The sequence below is a fragment of the Cupressus sempervirens genome, chromosome 11 (genome assembly GCF_028749045.1).
Source record: "Cupressus sempervirens isolate cs-2001-9-10 chromosome 11, ASM2874904v1, whole genome shotgun sequence".
NCBI classification, from domain to species: domain Eukaryota; kingdom Viridiplantae; phylum Streptophyta; class Pinopsida; order Cupressales; family Cupressaceae; genus Cupressus; species Cupressus sempervirens.
In genome coordinates, this window is record NC_143128.1 from 319,458,220 (window position 1) to 319,477,689 (window position 19,470).

Genomic DNA, 19,470 nt, shown 5'->3' on the forward strand with positions numbered 1-19,470 from the left:
TAATGAGCTCAATTAGCTCAAAATTCAGCTAGAAGAACTCTTGGAGAAGGGGCACATTCATCCTAGTGTCTCACCATGGGGAGCACCAGTTGTCTTTGTCAAGAAGAAGGATGGATTCTTGAGGTTGTGCATAGACTATCGCCAGCTTAACAAGCTAACCATTAAGAATCGTTATCCACTTCCTAGAATTGATGACTTATTTGACCAGCTTCAAGGTGCTCGAGTGTTTTCAAAGATTGATCTAAAGTTAGGATATCACCAGTTGAGGATTGTGGAGAGTGACATCCATAAGACTGCTTTTCGTACGAGATATGGGCATTATGAGTTTACAGTGGTTCCTTTCGGTCTCACTAATGCCCCATCTGTATTCATGAGCCTTATGAATGGAGCATTTTGTACATTCTTGGATAGATTTGTGGTGATATTCGTGGATGATATATTGGTCTATTCACGAAATGAACAGGAGCATGAAGAAAATTTGAGACAAGTCCTTCAATGCTTGAGAGATAATCAATTATACGCCAATTTGCCGAAGTGTTCTTTCTTCTGCACAGAGATTAGCTACCTAGGTCATGTGATATCAGGTGATGGGATCTCAATTGACCCATCAAAGATTAGAGCCATTATAGACTGGCCAGCACCAACGATAGTTATAGAAGTCGGGAGCTTTATGGGGTTGGCTGGTTACTACAGGCATTTTGTGGAGGGTTTCTCAAGGATAGCAGATCCTATTACTTCTCTCCAGAGAAAAGGGAAGAAATTTGAGTGGACAAAAAAATGTGAGAGATCTTTTCAAGAGTTGAAGAAGGCCCTCACTAGTGCTCCTATTCTTGTAGTACCTAATCCCTCTACAGACTTTGTAGTGTGTACTGATGCATCATTGGATGGGTTAGGGGCAGTACTCATGCAGAATGGGCGAGTTATAGCCTATGAGTCTAGGAAACTTAAGACTCATGAACTCAATTATCCTACCCATGATCTTGAGCTCGTAGTAGTAGTGCATGCCTTGGTTAGATGGCGCCATTTCCTTTTGGGACACCATTTTGAACTCCACTCAGATCATCATAGCCTTCAGTATGTTTTCTCTCAACCGAACCTTAATGCTCGGCAAAGAAGATGGATGGAGTTTTTATGTGAGTATGACTTTGATGTACACTACATCAAGGGGAAGGAGAATGTGGTTGCAAATTCCTTAAGTCGGAGATGCCATGAGTTGTCATCCATGGTCACCAGCACATATTTGAGGGGGAGAATAATGCAACACTTACCAGAGGATGATTTTTATAGGGATGTGTGTCAGATGATTAGATCTCAGAGGCCTCTTCAGGGGAAGTTCTCCAACTATGTGTTAGAGTCTGATGGACTTCTACATCACCGAGGGTGCATTTATGTACCTTCTACTGGAGGATTGCATGATTTTATTGTTCTTGAGGCTCATAGGGCACCTTATGCAGCACATCCAGGGGTTAGGAAGTTGCATGCAGACTTGAGACGACTCTTTCATTGGCCCAGCATGAGGATGCATATTGCAGGGATAGTTGCTAGATGCCTAGAGTGCCAAAGAGTTAAGGCAGAACATGGACATCCTGGTGGGTTACTTTATCCTCATGAGATTCCAGAGTGGAAGTGGGATGTTATTTCTATAGATTTTGTTGTGGGTCTTCCTATGTCTTCTCATTGTCACGATGCCATCATGGTGACAGTTGACACATTGACCAAGATGGCCCACTTCTCACCTATACGTACCACTTTCACTGCTCCTACGGTAGCACAAGTATTCATGCGAGACATTGTGAGACTCCATGGCATTCCTAGCAAGATTATTTTTGATACAGACTCTATATTTACCTCCTCCTTTTGGAGAGAGTTACAGGGAGCCCTAGGGACTAAGCTTAACTTGAGCACAACATACCACCATCAGATAGATGGGCAGACTGAGAGAGTTAACCAGGTATAAGAGGACATGTTGCGCATGTATGTGATGGATAATCAAGTTAAATGGGAGGAGTATTTGCATCTAGTAGAGTTTGCCTATAATAATGGACACCATTCTTCTTTGGGCATGCCACCTTATCAGGCCCTATATGGCAGACCTTGCAAGACACCATTAATTTGGGATAGGATTGAGGACAGGGTAACAATTGGACCACAGATTGTCAAGGAGATGGAGCAGCAAGTCTTGTTGATTAGGCAACATCTCAAGGAAGCTCAAGACCGATAGAAGAAGTATGCTAATGCCCATAGGAAAGATCGAGCCTTTATGGTGGGAGATAGAGTATTTTTGAGAGTGCGTCCGCACAAGAGTCCAATCCATTTTGGAAAGGGCTCTAAGCTTGCTCCTTGATTTGTTGGGCCATTTGAGATTTTGGAGAGGATAGGACCAGTTGCTTATCGCTTAGCCTTGCCACCTAGCCTATCACGCATCCATGATGTTTTTCATGTCTCTTCCTTGAGGAAGTATATTTATGATGCATCTCATGTTATAGATTGGGGTTCTATGCAGGTAGCACCAGATGGCCAGCTGTCCCTAGAGCCCATTCGCATATTGGCCCTCAGGACCCTTCAACTTCGAGGCAGAGAAGTGGACCAGGTTAAGGTCCAATGGGATTGCTATGATGAGGTCATAGCCACATGGGAGGACACGATGCAGATGAGACATGACTACCCCTATATATTTGATGAACTCCAGGAGGAAGTTCATGCCTAGAGGGGGAGGATGCCATGTCCCGCCCCGACCATCATAGCACTATTGACATTTTGTTTCTTTTGGACTTTGATAGTTAGACTCTAGATGACACATTATTACCCACTATGGACATTGATATTTTGATCCTTAGACTATTTGATTTCATGTTATGTTATTGGGACATTGATACCTATATCATTAGGCTATATGATGATTCCTTATGATGTTACTAGGACACTAATATTCTAAGTAGTTTTTATGATGTTATTCAGATATGCTTACTTACCTTCTTGATGATCCATATGTCATGATTAAAGCTTATGTTATACTCAAGTGAATGTTTGATTTTTGAATTGTGGTCTCCATATGGTGCTAGATTATCATGTCTTAGCATATTTAGAGTAACATTAAGAATTCATGTATCATTTGAATAAACTAGAATTGTATACTTATATTATATTTGATGCATTTCTTAAGGTAGATTAATTCCATAATTTTCTGTAAGAATAAATGATCATAATGTTTTACTATCTAGATTAGAGAATTGCTACAAATGTGAAGTGTGTAATGTGATATGAATGGAAATACATATTTCATATTAGTTATGTTATTCGTTGATGATAGAATCTATGTGATTTATATTTACATTATCATTTTATCACCTTATTCTTGGACTACTGATATTTGCAATAAGTGTGCAGGAAAGAAGCCCATGGATTTATGGAGAACCTTGCTAGGTGTTTGGAAAAACCAAGGTTAACCCTAAGGAGGGTATAACCTTTTTACCCTTGTATTTTATTTGTAAAACCAATTTGTGTGTATTATTGTGATTCTATAAAAGTAAATTTGTTTTTCTTGATGGCTTGCCAAGTGTGTTGTGTGTATTGTGGTGTCACTTGACACATGTTCTCTTTTGTAGCATGCTTAGTGGGATGGTAGGTGGTTGAGTGAACCAAGGAGTGGTTTGGTAGGATTTCTTTTCCCTAGGTGTATTTATGGGTCCAAGAGGGATTCTTTCCATGCTAGGTCGAATGCACAACTTTTGTGAATTTCTAGGAGGTTTACACCATCCCTAGGGGTAGTTTGAGGTCTTATTTTAAAGCCCATATGATATACCTAGGGGGTAGGGGCATTTTTAAGTATTATAAGCTTCCCTAGGAATTGAAAAGAGCACCCAAAAATTGTGGATTCCCAAGTTGGCCGAATTTGGAAACTTAAGCATCAAAAGAAAATATTCTTTAGAGAGAGTTGGTTGGAGAGTTCTTGGGGGGAGAATTTTTGGAAAAAGAATCTAAGTGGGGTAAAATTTTGGAAAAGGGAAAAACAAGGGGAAGAAGATAGCTTAGGAGGAGGATTGCTGGTAAAAAGAGAGGGAGCCCAAATTTTCTTGGAAACCAGGTTGGTAACCTTATGTACCCTTGCCATGAAAGCTTGTTGTCAAGTATATTATTTTTATTGTGTTATGCATGTGAGTTTTCTATAATGTAGTTGTAATATGGTGTGTTGTAATGTTGTGTTGTGTAAGGTTGAGGGATCATGTTTCAGTTTTGGTGTATGTGTGTATTGTGATTTACTTTGTGTTGTGAATTCATGTGTTCTTGTTGCAGTTTCCTATTTTGGGTGTGACAAGGTGAGTCTCATCTCTTGGGAGGGAAAGAGAGCCTTGTGAGAGTAATGGGTGCATAGGGAATGTGTTGGGTGAGAGTCTCTCCTAGTGTAGGAGAGGGATGCCATATGGGTGTTATGGGCCCCATATGCCACCTTGCTGGAGTTATAAGTATTGTAAAGATGCCATGTGAGGGCATGTATGTGGTGTTGGGTTGCCTTGTGAAGGCATGTGTATAAAATGTAAAGCCTAATGAAGGCATAGTTGCAGGTGGAGTCTCCCCAACATTCATTTTCCACCCTTACCCCTTGAGATGGATCTACATGTGATCCTAAGTGGTCTACCTTGGTTGGAAATTTTTGTGGTTTTATTTGTCAACTGTAAAATGTGTGAACAGTTTTGTAATGTGAGCATTGTGTTGTAAATGGTTGTTAGCAATGTATGTCCACCTAGTCAAGGTTCTCCCTCCTCGGGGGTGGCCTTTAAAAGGCCTAAGGTTGGGAGGAGAGTACCATGGGCTTGTTTGTGTGTGTTGTACTACAGGTTGTGATCTATGGATTGAAGACTTGAAGAGAAGAAGGATGTTGTCTTATTTTCATTTGTAGCCAAAAACATACTTCCAAGTGAATTCTTATTGTATTAGGGAGAGTCACCCTTGGGTAACTCCCAATATTGTGTTTTATGACAGCTTGTAAGCTGGAAAATTGTATAAGTGGACTGTACTTGTTGATATGTTGCTACATTCAGTGATTTAAGAAATTTATATATATAATGCACTATCTTATAGTATATAGAAATGAGTAAAGTTGTTATGTTTTTGTTTCTAAAATGATTCTAAGAGAAAATGTGCGTCTCCATTTGAAATTGATACATTTGGTTATAAAGACATTTTGTTAGAATTTCAAATAATGTTCTGGTTGGAAGGAACTAAAGTGGTTAGTGAAGTTAGTTAAATGTATTGTAGTAATGTACATCAATATTGTAGATCAAGGAAAATAAATATAAACAAATAAAATAAAATAAAAATGCTTTCATTGAAAAAGAAAAATATATTTATATTTGCTGGTTCCTTTGACTATAATATTGGTGCACTACACTCCATCCTTCTTTGGTGCGAGTACTGCAAGTACTGCACATGGACTCAGGCTCTCTCTAATCAAGCCCTTCCTCAAAAACTCCTGAACCTGTCTATTTAGCTCCTCTATTTTAGTAGGAGTCATCCTGTGAGCAGCCTTGTTAGGAAAACTAGCTCCTAGAATTAGATCTATCTAATGACTGATTTGCCTTACTGGTGGCAATCCATCTGGAACATTATCAGAGATAATATCTCCAAACTCCCCTAGTAAATCTGAAACTTCAAATGGTATTTCACTACTACCTTCTTTATTTTTCGTAGGAATCAAAGCATAGCACATATGTTGATGTTTCATGCCATCTAAAAACTTCCTTCCATCAACAAGACAAATCCTAGCACTGCTACATACCTTTTCATCTTCCTTTTTCATGGGCTTCAATTTATGGCGAACTCCATCCTTTGTGAGAGAGTATGTGTTTTCATGTCCATCATGCATTGCATGTCTATCAAACTGCTATGGTCTACCCAACAATAGATGGAAAACATCCATCAAAATAACATCACAGAGAACTTCATCATGGTAACTCCCAATTTTGAATTTTACTAAACATTGTTCACTTACCAGGACCTTATGATCATCTTTTACCCAAGCAATCCGATAGGGCCGGGGATCTTTCTCCCTCTTGAGCTTCAGCTTAGAGACCATCTCTTCTAATACCAAGTTATCAGTGCTACCACCATCAATGATCATGTCACAACATTTATCCTCATACTTGCATCTAGTACAGAACAAACTCCTTCGTTGTCCTGGTTCAATCTCACCACTTAGTAGGACTCTTTCATTTACGAAGGTCTCTCCTCTTTCTGCATCCTCTGAATGTGATGATTGTGCATCCTCATCCACATGAGCAACCCTAGCTTGGCCCTCAGCTCTCCTATTTGTCCTTCCTTGTTGTTGAGGGCATTCAAAGGCATGATGACCTTCTTCATTGCAATGGAAATAGGTACCACAGAAGCCTCTTCCTTGTCCACATCCTCTACCTCTTCCTCTTTGATTTCCAAAGTCTTCATCATGGGAGCAGTTAAAACCCTCATTCCTCTAGTTCTTGCTAGTACCCACATCTTCATTTTTCTTTTGGGTTTCATTGTGGCCTCCAGATGATCTACTGCTTCCCCTTCCTCCTTGACTGCACCCTCTTTGTCTTCCTTCAAACCTTTTATTCAACTTCTCTTCAACTCGTAGGGAAAACTGGTATGCCTCTTCAACGCTAGTGATTCTTACCAGACTTAATTCCTCTTGGATGCTAGGTCGTAACCCATTGATATAACGAGCAACCTTCTCCTTATTTTCTTTTGCATGCCCTGCTCTAATCAAGAGTTGGTAAAACTCCTCTATATATTCTTGGACTGATCTTCTTGCTTGCTTTAACCCATACATCTTCTTAAACAAATCAAGCTCGTAGTCCACAGGAATGAACTACTTCTTCAATTTGTCCACCATGCGATCCCATCTTGTGATCTTCTCCTTTCCTCTTCTGTTTCTTTCCAATTGAACCTCTTGCCACTAGATTTTGGCATGGCCTTTTAGTTTGGCCTTTTCAAACTTAACCCTATCTGCATCCCTGATATCCTCATACTCAAAGTATTCTTCCAGTTCATTGATCCAATCGATCAACTCATCTAGTTTCAGATTTCTTGAAAATACACCCACTTCAATTGTAGGTCTTTTCCCAAACTTAGTAATGGCCCTAAAAATCCTTTCCCCTATAGGATTTAGAACTTCCCCATCAAATTCCTCTTCTGGTCCCATTACTTCTTCTTCATTGTCATCCTCACTATTGTCACCTGCGGCAACATTTGCTCCTCTATGAAGCTCCTCTTGCAATGCCTACACCTGCCTTTGGAGGGCTCTAACCTCCTCAGGATTAATAGCTCTGGCCCTTCCACCATGCTCTCTTCGTGGAGGCATCTTCTTAACTCAAACCCACAACCACACAGTCCTGGTGCAAACTGCCTCATAGTCGGCACTCTGTCTACACACTCAGGAAAACAAGCTCTGATACCACTTGATGGGGACACAACCCAAGAACAAAATGGACACAACAGAAAGGGAAAATTATATTAACTGAGAAAATAAGCTATTACAAATAGTACTGAGAAAATAAACTTTAGAACATGCCCTAAGGGCTTACAATAGCATAAATCTGGAGATAATTTTTCCTTTCAGTACCTCCTCTCAAACTCTACTCTGAACTGCCTTTTAAAATGCCAAAAATCTCCTTAAATAGACCCTGGAGGGTTAAGGACTAGGAGTAAATTCTAGAAAGTGCTAGTAGGCATCCACCGACAAAATAGAAGGTTCTAGAAGCTGCGTTAGAAGTCGGTGCAAATCTAGAAGAATCCAGAAATGGTAACCAAACTTTCGGGAGGCATAACTTTTGAACCGTAGCTCTGATTGATGAACCATTAACATTTTCAGAAAGCTCTTGAAGCGCTCTATAGCCCTATGGACCAAATTTTCTCGTCCCCCATTTTTTGACCCTTATTGAGGTCATTTAATGCCCCTAACCTGACTTCGAAGCATTCTTAGGAGGTCTCCAGAACTCGAAAAACTGCAATAACTTTCAAACCGTGGGGCCTTTTGACCTGATTCTTTTTCTAGAATGCTCTAAATCACAATTATATTCATCTGGCCAATTCACACCTTCTAGGTCACCAAAATGATGGCCAAATTGCATGCTCCTATTTTTTCAGGAGAACACACTGATAGTGGAACTGTGAGAGTTGGAAGCTTTATTTGACCCAAATGGGTATCCAAAAATGTAAAGACATGAAGCAGAAAGTAAGTCTAAGTACATTTTTTTTGGGTGACACTAGATTGCCCTTATACATCTAGATGCTCCTGCATAAGAATAAAAACCTAATAACCCTACAATATTTCTAAGATTGTCACATCACTCATCAATTTTTTATTGTTTTTTATGCACTATAACTTTAAATTGATTCAAGTCACCCGAATTGGTCCTTTCAACTTCTTCTTCATCTCTTCTTCTTCATCTTTCTTCACCATGATCCTTCATATTAATTTATTCACTAATTTTTTTGGCTAGTCTCTTCATATGTTATATTTTTCTTTGTTGCACTTAGTGCTAGTGTAGGCTTGGTGATTTTCACAACTCCTTTCCTTAATGGCTCGGTAGCTATGGGAATAGCTTCCTTCGATCTTTGTCTTTTGATCCTTTTTTGGTTTAGTTTTGGACTTGGTAGCCACCTTATTCAAACTTTTCTTTACTTTATTTTTAACAACAACAACCTATTTATTCTTGTTTTCCTTGGTCTCAACAAAAACTAACTATTTACCTTTACCTTCATGCCCTTCTCCATCATTAGCTTCATATTCTTCTTCATTGCTGAGGTCTTCTCCTTTCCCTTCTATGGTCTGCTATGGTGCCTTACCAAATGTACCTTCTAGGATTTCTATTATCTTATTTCTTTTTCTATCCATCTTAGGAACCTTGGTTTGCATCATCATCTTGATTTTAGTTATCTCATAAGTACCAAAAGGCTCTAGATTATTTTCCATCTCCTTGGCCAATAATACTATATGGCTACTAAAACTTCATCAATGTTTATCTCATAATGAAGAGGTCTTAACCATGCAACTCTTGGAATGATAGGTTGAGCATAACTGTAATATATGTCCACTAAGAAGAATATATCATCATAGTATTGATTAGCTATCAACTTAGGGATATTGAACCTATTCTTCATCTTTTTCTTAAAGTTCTCAAAATATTTGTCCATAACTGTTTCAAAATGATCACCTAATTGACTAATAAACTTATTTTTCTACTCATTAAATAGCTTCTTTTTATCCCATACCACATATCCAATTGTGAGGAATGAATTTTTTACATAAAATAAAATATAGACAATGAGAGAACCAAACTTACATGAGATATTCTTCACCTTTCTTGTTTCTCCTAGGTTCTCTACCAATTAGATAAGTTGTAGCTCAACCAAATCATAGCTATGGTCTTTCTTAACCAATTTGTAACCCATATCAACAAATACACATGACACATTGTTTAACCAACTCAACTGATAAAACTTGTGCACAATGACTCAAATAGAAAACTTGATCTTTAGATCTTCTATTCTATTTCAGCTTCATGTTGTTTTCAATTACATCACTTCCTTGACATCAAATAGTATTTACTCGATTCAAAACAAGGTATCCAGTCACATGATGAAAAATGGACTTTGTGATCTTCAATGGTCCATACTCTAACCATAGTTTCATCTCACTAATGTGGATTAACACAAACTTGATCCACTCTACTCTTAAAAACTTTAGAAAATCTAGGGAAAGAGTCAACTCTTTCTCATTCACTATCTTATGCTTGTCACTCAATTTGCCATTGTCACAAAGCTTATCATATGCACTCCTTAGCTCAAAATAACCTATCTTTATCTGATTTTACACATGCAGCATGACCTAACATCATGAACTATGATCACCCTTGGTGGAATCACTAATAATACCCTTGAAGAACCTCAAATCAATTTGATATTTGGGTATTCCTTGAACTTTGGTAGAGGACACACCTCATTTCAAACAATTTGAGAATTGCTATCCTTGAATGTCTCCTTCTTTCTAGTAGATGTAGTAAATGCCACCTTTATAGTCTAGGGTTTTAAAATGAAAATAACTTCAAAACTTGGTCAAAATAAAACTGTGTACAACTTACTTGTGATAAATTTGACAATACACGCTTCACTCTTTAGCAACTTCTCTACAATCACCTAAATAATTTTCTTTGTAAATTGTCATTAACCTTATGAGTTGAAATGAGCTTAAAAAATCCTTTATAAGTTCAAATTATTGAAATAGGTCTCAATATGAGGTCCTAAGGCTTATGGCCTTTCCTCATCAGTAGTAGATTTCTCTACTTGATTATTTTGATCCTTCTCTCTTTGTTCTCCTTCAATATTTTTTGTAACATTTCTCTGTATGGCCCTATCTATCTTTCCTTCTCTTTTAGGATTTCATTAATGTTTCCTTTTTAGCCTTGACTTATCCAAATACAAGCTAAACATCAATCTTTTGATTTCTTAATGGTCTTTCCCAATTTGTAGGTTTCCATCTTCAAGATCTTTAACTCTGAAGTGGTTAGACTTCTGCCAAGAGCACACAACTCTAATACCAATTGTTGGAAATGTAACAAGGAAAGTGAGATATTGATAGGGAGGGGTGGGTTGGTGGGGGGGGGGGTGGTGGTGGGGTGCAGTTTGTGAATCAAGATCTATAAACCTTTTCACACTTGAAACATGAAACATATTTGATATCACCACATAAATACTCATTTGAACATTAACCTTGGATCAATGTAATCGTTCACATCAACATAATATCATATCTACATTTTAAATACATGAATGAAAACTCATAAATATATAACACATTAACACACAGATTTGGTAATGCAAAAATACTCCAAGGTGAAGGTAAAATCATGATATGGAAGACACCCACAAAATGTTCACTATTGAACTAATAAAGTGTGCCTCCTAAGGCTACAATGTTTGATCACTTTTGATGATCTATCATATGAGGGGTTTTCCCTATAAAAGGATAAAAGTAATAATAGGTTCTACCTTGGTTAAAGGGTTTTTACATCACAACTAATTAAGTAATCTATTAGGAGATTTAGAAAAGCATATTAAAGCTACTTTGTTTAGAGATTTAAACCCTAAAACACCTATTAGAATTTTTAGTACCTAATCCTTTGATATGCACTTATAATGCTGATATCAGATGTCCTCTATGCAATACACTATTACCTTACTTTGATTGATCCTCTTTGTCTCTACTTGAAATTGTTCATAGCACTTCTTGGTATCTATTTGTTGAAAAAAATTGATCCATTGTATATTGTCTTTGATGTTACAAAAAATATCATATCTTTACCAATCAATGTATGTCAAGCTCACTTGGGTGATGAAGATAGTTACCTATGTTTTTCAAGCATTCCAATTTTTTCCACGTTTAGAAGACAATGTCTATTGAGTTCACTCAAGGGTCAAAGAGAAGTTCACAAAAGTTGATTTTTAACCAAGATCACTCGGTTAGTAAAGGAAAGTTGGATGAAACCAGTGTTAACCAAGTTCACTTGGTTACTAAAGGAAGTTTGCAAAGATGCAAATGTTAACTGAGTTCACTTGGTTAACATAGGAAAATCATTCTAGTGTTAGAGCCTACCAAATAGGGTTTGCTAAAAAAGGATTTTCTTTTTTTGGCATATTGAATTTAATAGATTTGTTTGTTGGTTCTAGCTAGCTAAAGAGATGAATATTAATTATTTTAAGTTGTATTCAAGCTGACTTGATAATGTATATGATATAATTTTAAGGTCAAGTTGAGGATTGAATGTGTGAGTGTGTGTGTGGAAGATAAGAAGATGCTGAGGGGAAGCAAATTGGTAGGATAAGTAGAATATCCTTGTTGGGTGGAAAAGATTAATTAGATAAGAAAGGATCAAATATTCAAGCTAGAATTGAGATCTAAAATTAGAAATATAGTTGCATTAGAAATCAGGTCATATCATTATTACTCCCTAACCATTTTAGTAGTGTATCAAATCTCTTAATAGAGTTAGCTTAACAACTATTTTCCAAATCCTCTAACAAGGTGGCATTTTTAGATTGAAGTGTTGAAATACCTCTAACAAGGACACTCCTAATAGGGTGATTAAATCCTCTAATAGGGTCACACATAAAAGTGTGTTTTATAACCTTTAATAGGGTTGTCTCCTAACATGGCTCAATTCAAAAGAGCGAAAAATAGTAACTAGTTGCAATTGGTGATTTTTCCCAAATTTGGTTTCCACATTAAATCTTGATGTCACTTGTGTTCATGATATTTATTTTATATGTATGAAACTAAATTAATTAAGTTTAATCATAGTTAATATCTTAAAATCTACATGTTTAGTATTTGTCGAGTAATAGTTGATATTATAGTAATTGAGTGCATGTGTGTTAACTAAGTAACAACAATTTTAGTAGAGTTTTTTTTTGTATTGACATCTAAGGGATTTGGGATTTATTTTAGTGGTAATTGATTCACGCCTCCCTCTCAATTACTCCTCTTATATTTCCAATACTATTGTCCTTAACACCCTAATTCACCTCCAAAACTTTGCATGTAACCAAAATCTTCATCCATACACACTCATACACAAACTAGGTCATAAAAATCTCCTTAAATAGCTATTTGGGAGAATCTTCTAGATCCAAATCAACAATCTAGATTCATTTCTTTTTCTTCTTAGTCCTTGTAATTTTTTTATTGGTGGATTGCCTCACATAGGGTTTAATGATCTTCCATCTGATTTGTAGTCACCTCCTTGATTACCTCCTCGATCTTTAAAACATACTTCCATTTGAATAAAAATATTTTACATAAGATTTAGTTCCATTCCAAACAAATATGTGAAACTGTATTACTTGGCACGAACACGATATAGACACTTGACATAAAGTGTTTTATCCTATAGTCTCTTAGCCTTAATTATGCTTGGAATATAGTGAATACCTCTTCCTCTATATCACTCAGCATCAACTACTATCCCTAATAATTTTGACAATCACTAGGGTAATTAGAAGCCTCTAACATTCTTGGCAGTAACTACTACTTGACACATAACTTGAGATATGCACAAGTCCACAATACTTACCTCGACCTATATAGGATGGATTGATCATAGTGTTGACTAAACAACCCTACCTTATGAATGACTAAATCTTTGACACTAATAGATGACATGACTTAGGGATCAACAGATGGACAATACCTTGCATCAAACACTTATTGTTGTCATTGATTTACAACTTCCATTAGAGAGTGGTAGAAGAATCAAAGTTAGAATGACCATCGATAGAGTCTTCTAGTATTCTAGTCAAGTTGAAAAACTATGATGAGTGAAATAGGCATAAACGTGTAACAAACAAATGCATTTGGTTAATAAGTATGATGAATCAAAATTGATGTGGCATAACATAAAGCTAAAGAGACGGACGTGACAAGATTCCATGTTAGAGTGTTCATAAAGTAAAATGGTCAAAATCTATTCCATGGGAATCTAGGTAGACTGGTATGCCTATCAGTCTAGGTACCTACTTGTAGGTAGCCACATATGTTTTTTGACCAACCCATATATTCTATTCAAATTTTGAATATGGATTTGGCACCTAGTTTATGTACAATGAAGAAAATAAGGATTAGAACAATGTGAATGAATATTGTTTTTATTTTTGAGGAGTGAGAAGAGATGACGATAGTTGTAGAGTAGTAGAGCCAAACAATGGTTAGGTTATCTGAGACAACAAGGAGAAAGAAAGAGTGATAGGTGACTCAAGGGTGTTCATATGAAAATCCAAATTAGAGAAAAAAGATAAAAGGATCTTCAAGGATTGAACAAGAGATCTACAAGGGAAGTTGGACCACTCTTTGTTGGAAACTTACAATTGGAACATTTGTTGTTTTGTCATTAATGATAAATCTATTGATAAGATATATTTCTATCTAATCTAAATGCCATATCTATTTGATTGATGAAGATGATTTGAGAAGTTTCTCATAACAATAATGCCTAGAGGAAAGGTTGAGTTATGAAATAGAAGTTATGATGGACATTTGATTAGATAGACTTTGATAAAGAAAAGTGTTTATTTTTGTCAAGAAAGCTAAGCCAAGCCGAGCATAAGTATAAAATATAGTTAATGCCAAGTAATGCTAGTGTCAACAAAGCTACAATTAGTGCTGATAAAATATAGGGTTGACTAAGAATTAGCATTGATTGAGTGAGTGAGTTGATGTTGAGAAAGAAACCTTTACAATGATTGAGTATTTTAATGATGACTAAGTGCCAGATTTAGTGATTGTCAAGTGACATTATAAGAATGAATTCAAGGAAATCATGAGATCAAGTTGACTTAGTTGATTTCTTGGGAGATGTAAAATATGTTGAAGATGAGATTGATGAGTTGGATCATTAGATTCAAGGAGAATATTAGCTAAAGACCTAAAAGACAAATTCTAGTGAAGTTTCTAGAAGAATATCAAGAAGATGGATAGATACAGTGAATCAAGTTTAGCCTGATCGAAAACCCTAAGATCTAAGGTGGATTTAGAAAAAGGTAAATCAAAAATTACCTATTTAAAGAGATAGAGAGTCAAACAATCAATGTGTGTGTGTACACATGTGTGTTTTTGGTGCATGTGAGTGTGCATGTGTGAAGGTTGTATTTGAAGAGAGACATACAAAGTGAGGTTGATCAAAGATGCACAAGAGTGTGAGTGAATGAAAAGCTAAAGGAGAAATCTTGTAGATTTGATATTGTTATTGATAAGTACATTAGATCAAAAGGCTTAAGTGTTGATGAGAAGAGTGGATTGATTACTTGAAGGGTGTCTAACAAAATGAAGCTTAGAGATGTCAATGGAAGGCTTATTAGTAAACCAACATAAGGACCAAATAGAGATTTGAACCTACCAAAGTCCTCTTATAAGGCCACTCCTAATAGGGTGATTAAATCCTCTAACTAGGTAAAATTTAACAATCTATTTTGTAACCCTTAGTAGGGTGAGATCTTAATAGAGCTCACTTTTAAAGAGTGAAAAAGAGTGACATGTCGCTAGTAGTTTTTCCAAAATTGGATTTCCACATAAAATCCTATTGGAAAAAGTGTGATGAATTTTTTATGTGTGTTTACATTTGATAATGTTTTTCATTATGCAATGCAAGTTATGTTTATGAAAGTTTTATAGTATAGACCAAGCAATAATAAGATAACTAGAATAGTGAAGTGTTTATTGTTCAATTGTTCAAGTGGTACATATTGACCTTGAGTAGCTGATTCAACCCCCCTCTCAGTTATTTTAAACATTTCTAACAAATTTTATCAAAGATTAGTGCTTACAAAGAAAATTTTGAAGCTACTTAAAGCTAAAGATCATGACTACTAAGACAAATGTTCCCAAGTTGAACAAGGAGAAATTTCTTGCATGGCACACCTTGATGAAGTTGCACATATCCAATATTAGTGATGTTGTTGTCAATTATCAAGACAATGAATAAGTAAAGCTAACAAATACTCCTTTGACTATTGAACAACTGAAATAGAAGCTAGAACACAACTAAGCAATGTTGGAGATTGCCTCAACCCTAAGCTATGTCAAGTTTGATGACCTAAAAGACTATGATAGTGAAAAGAAGATTCTGGATCAATTGAAGACTATATATGGAGGTGATGAAAATGTTCTAAGAGAAAAATCAAAAATATTGAGAGGTAAATTTGACGAAATAAGAATGATGGAAGGTGAGAACATATTACAATACTACACAAGAGTTAAAGAGGTTGTTAATGCTATTAAAGGTGTAAATGGAGAAATAAAAGATGAAATAGTAATAAGTAAGGTATTGATGACTCTACTCCCTATCTATTGCATTAGAGTCTCTGCAATCCAAGAATTGAGATGTACACTAGGTTACAATTTGACCCTAGAGGGTGTAATTTTTAGACTTGTTACTTTTGAGATTTCCAACTTTGATAACTACACACTTGCTACTATTGAATTTGCTTTCAAGACACAACTAGTTCTAAGTAATAAGAAAGGAAATCATGTAAAGAGGGAAAGTGATAGTTTTGATGATGAGATTGATGAACTTGAATCCCTCAATGCAAAAAGGTTTGGAAGAGGAAGAGGTAAATACAAAGGTAAAGTACTTATCATTCTTTTTTCATGCAACTGATTTGGTCATATTGCTACCAGATGTCTTGATAGAGATTATAAGGATGAAAGGAAGGAAAGAAAGTATCAAGGAAGAAGAGATGACAAAGAATACAAGGGAAGAATGGATGAAAAAGGTAAGAAATCTTGTTATATTTCTGAAGAAAGGATTGATAATGAATTTAACAGTGATAATGATGAATTTTTCTATGTTGCTATGAAAGAAGATTCTAATGAAGATGAGCAAACTGCATTAATTTCTTATGTGAAAAAAAGTGATAGATGGATAATTCATAGTGGATGTTCCAATTATATGACTAGTAATAAAGATAAATTTGAACTGACTAACAAGATAAAAGGTAAAGATACTATTCAACTAACTAAGAAGATAACATGTGACAATGCTTACTAGGTTGAAGGACTTAACTATGATTTTTTGAGTGTTTCACAACTAAAAAGATTGGGTTACAAAGTTGAATTTCACAATAGAATGGCTAAGACAAATGATGGTGATGGTAATCTAATTGGGACTGATGGGATGAGAAGAGGTAACTTATTCTATAAAAACCTATCAAATGAGACATGTTTGTTTACACAACAAGAAGATGTTTGGTTATGGCACAAAAGATTATGTCATGTGAACTTTGACAATTTGGTAAATATTAATAAGATGAACAAAGTAAGAGGTTTTCCTATACTAAAGAAGCTTAGTGATGCTATTTGTAAACAATGTCAATTCAAAAAGATGACAAAGTCTAGTTTTAAGAGAAAAATATATACTACTAAGATCTGACAGAGGTGGTGAATTTATTTCATATGAGTCCAATACTTTCGGCAATGACAGAGGAATCAAAAGAAATATGTCAACACCAAGGACCCCTGCTCAGAATGGAATAGTTGAAAGGAGAAATATATCAATAATGGAGAATAATATATCACACAAATATTGGAGAGAAGCAATATAGTACTATAGTTTATACCTAGAATATAGTACAAGTAAGGAAAGGTACAAATGCTACACCTTTTGAAGTATGGTAGGGTTATGCTCCTAATGTTAAATATTTCAAAATCATTGGTAGTAGATGCTATATACTAAAAGATAATAGGAATGGAAACCTTGCTGAAAAAAGTGATGAAGGCATATTCCTAGGTTATTCTACTAAAAGAAAATCTTATAAGTGTTTAAATTATAACACTAGCAAATTTGTGGAAAGTGCAAATGTGAGAGTTGACAAGTTTGTAGGAAAAGGTGACACTTCATGTAATGAAGAACCTAAAGACTACAATACATTCATCTGTGTCGATGATGATGCTCCTAACACTCAATGTGAACATACAAGTCAAGCTGCAAGTTCCCATCAGACATAAAATAATGGGATCCAAATACAAATTGTTGAACAACAAAGAGTGAGTGTCAAGCAATAGACTGAATATGTCAAGTCTTAGGTAGGAAATGCCAACCATAAAATAGAAGATTATGAACATTTAGAACTTGAAATAGAACCAAAGAAAGGAAGAGAAAATGAACTTGAGATTAATTTCCAAGATTAACCTATAGAAGATCAGAGAAGGAAATTGCACATGCTAGCAGAATATGTGAGAAGACATCATAAACCAAAACAAATCATTGGTGATGTTGAATCAAGTGTTATGAAAAGAAGAAGACTCAAAGATAATACATGATTACTTTATGAGTTTGAACCCAAGTCAATAAAGGATGCTTTATAAAATGAAGATTGGATCTAGACAATGAATAAAGAAATTGACCAGATTGAGAAGAACAATACTTGGACCTTAATGCCAAGACCTAAAGACAAATATTTCATTGGGAAAAAGTGAGTTTTTAGGAACAAGATCAATGAGAATGGAGAATTAACAAGAAACAAGGAAAGACTGGTATGCAAGGGTTATGCTTAAGAAGGAGTTGATTATGAATAAACTTTTTCTGTAGTGGAAATACTTGAAGGGTTTAGAACTCTGATTGCATACTCAACCTACAAAAATTTCAAGGTATATCAAATGGATGTCAAATTTTCATTTTTAAATGGTATATTGGAAAAAGATGTATAGATTGAAAAACTTGAAGGATTTGTAGGTCCAAAAAAGAACATGGTATGCAAACTAAACAAAGCCCTCTATGGTGCAGTAAACTATTCAAATACTTTATGGATCAAATAGTTATAGAAAGGTATGAAAGAAGAAATCACATATCTAGTGGCTTTTTATTGTGATAACACAAGTGCAATAAACATTTCAAAGAATCAAGTGATGCACACTAAAACAAAGAACATTACTATCAAGTATCACTAATTGAGGGAATTAGTTCAAGACAAAGAAGTGGAGCTAGAATTGTTGGAAGATTGGTTGGAAGCATGAATACTGATGATATGTTACGTTCATGACTGATTTTTTCATTGATGTTAACATAACATGTTTGATGTCTTTTGGTAGTTGATAGAAGAACAAAAAAAAGATCAAGTTGGTATAGATGGTGATTTGAGCATGATAACCACTCGAGGTATCTAGTATATGTAGATAACATCACAAGTAGAGAGGATAAGTCTAGAAGAAGTTATGGAAGTTTTTGTGGTGTCTATTTTGAGATAGAGTTTATAGAGGCATGTTCTAGTAAACTTTTTATATCTCTTAGCAGAGTTGATATCTTGAGGATCAAGGTTGAGGACATGAAGGATACATGTTGAGTATGACATGGCTAATCTTTTTCATCATAATATTGTGCATATAGGAAGTTATTCAAGTTGTAATGCAAAAGATTAAGATTATCACTAAGTGTAATGTGTTCTTAATATGGTCTTATAATAATTAATTTAGAAGGATGAATAGCAGACTCAAGAAATTGTTTTATGGACTCAATATAAAAGGAAGACATTTTCCTTTATCATGAAATGAGATTATATGAATGATGTGTGAATATATGATTGAATGATTGATGATAAGAAACAGAGAGTGTGGAATGAAAAGTTGAGCAGAGCAGTATAAAAGTGAAGAAAAATCCATTGCCAAGGTTTTGCTAAGTGATTCGAGGTTTGGTATTTGGATCCAATGTTTTTGACCTAGCCTACAAGGTCTACCAATGATTGGTCTAGTTGATAAGATAAAGGAAATAAGAAGATAAAAATAAATTACTTGTTTGAGTAGTGAGCTCTTCTTGTAGTTGAAATTGCATGTTTGGGTAGTGGGCTCTTCTTGCATACATTACACAACAACTTCTAATAGGGTTAGCACAACTATTAATAGGGTTGGAATCTCCTAATAGGGATTCAAAGTCTCCTAATAAGGACTCATTG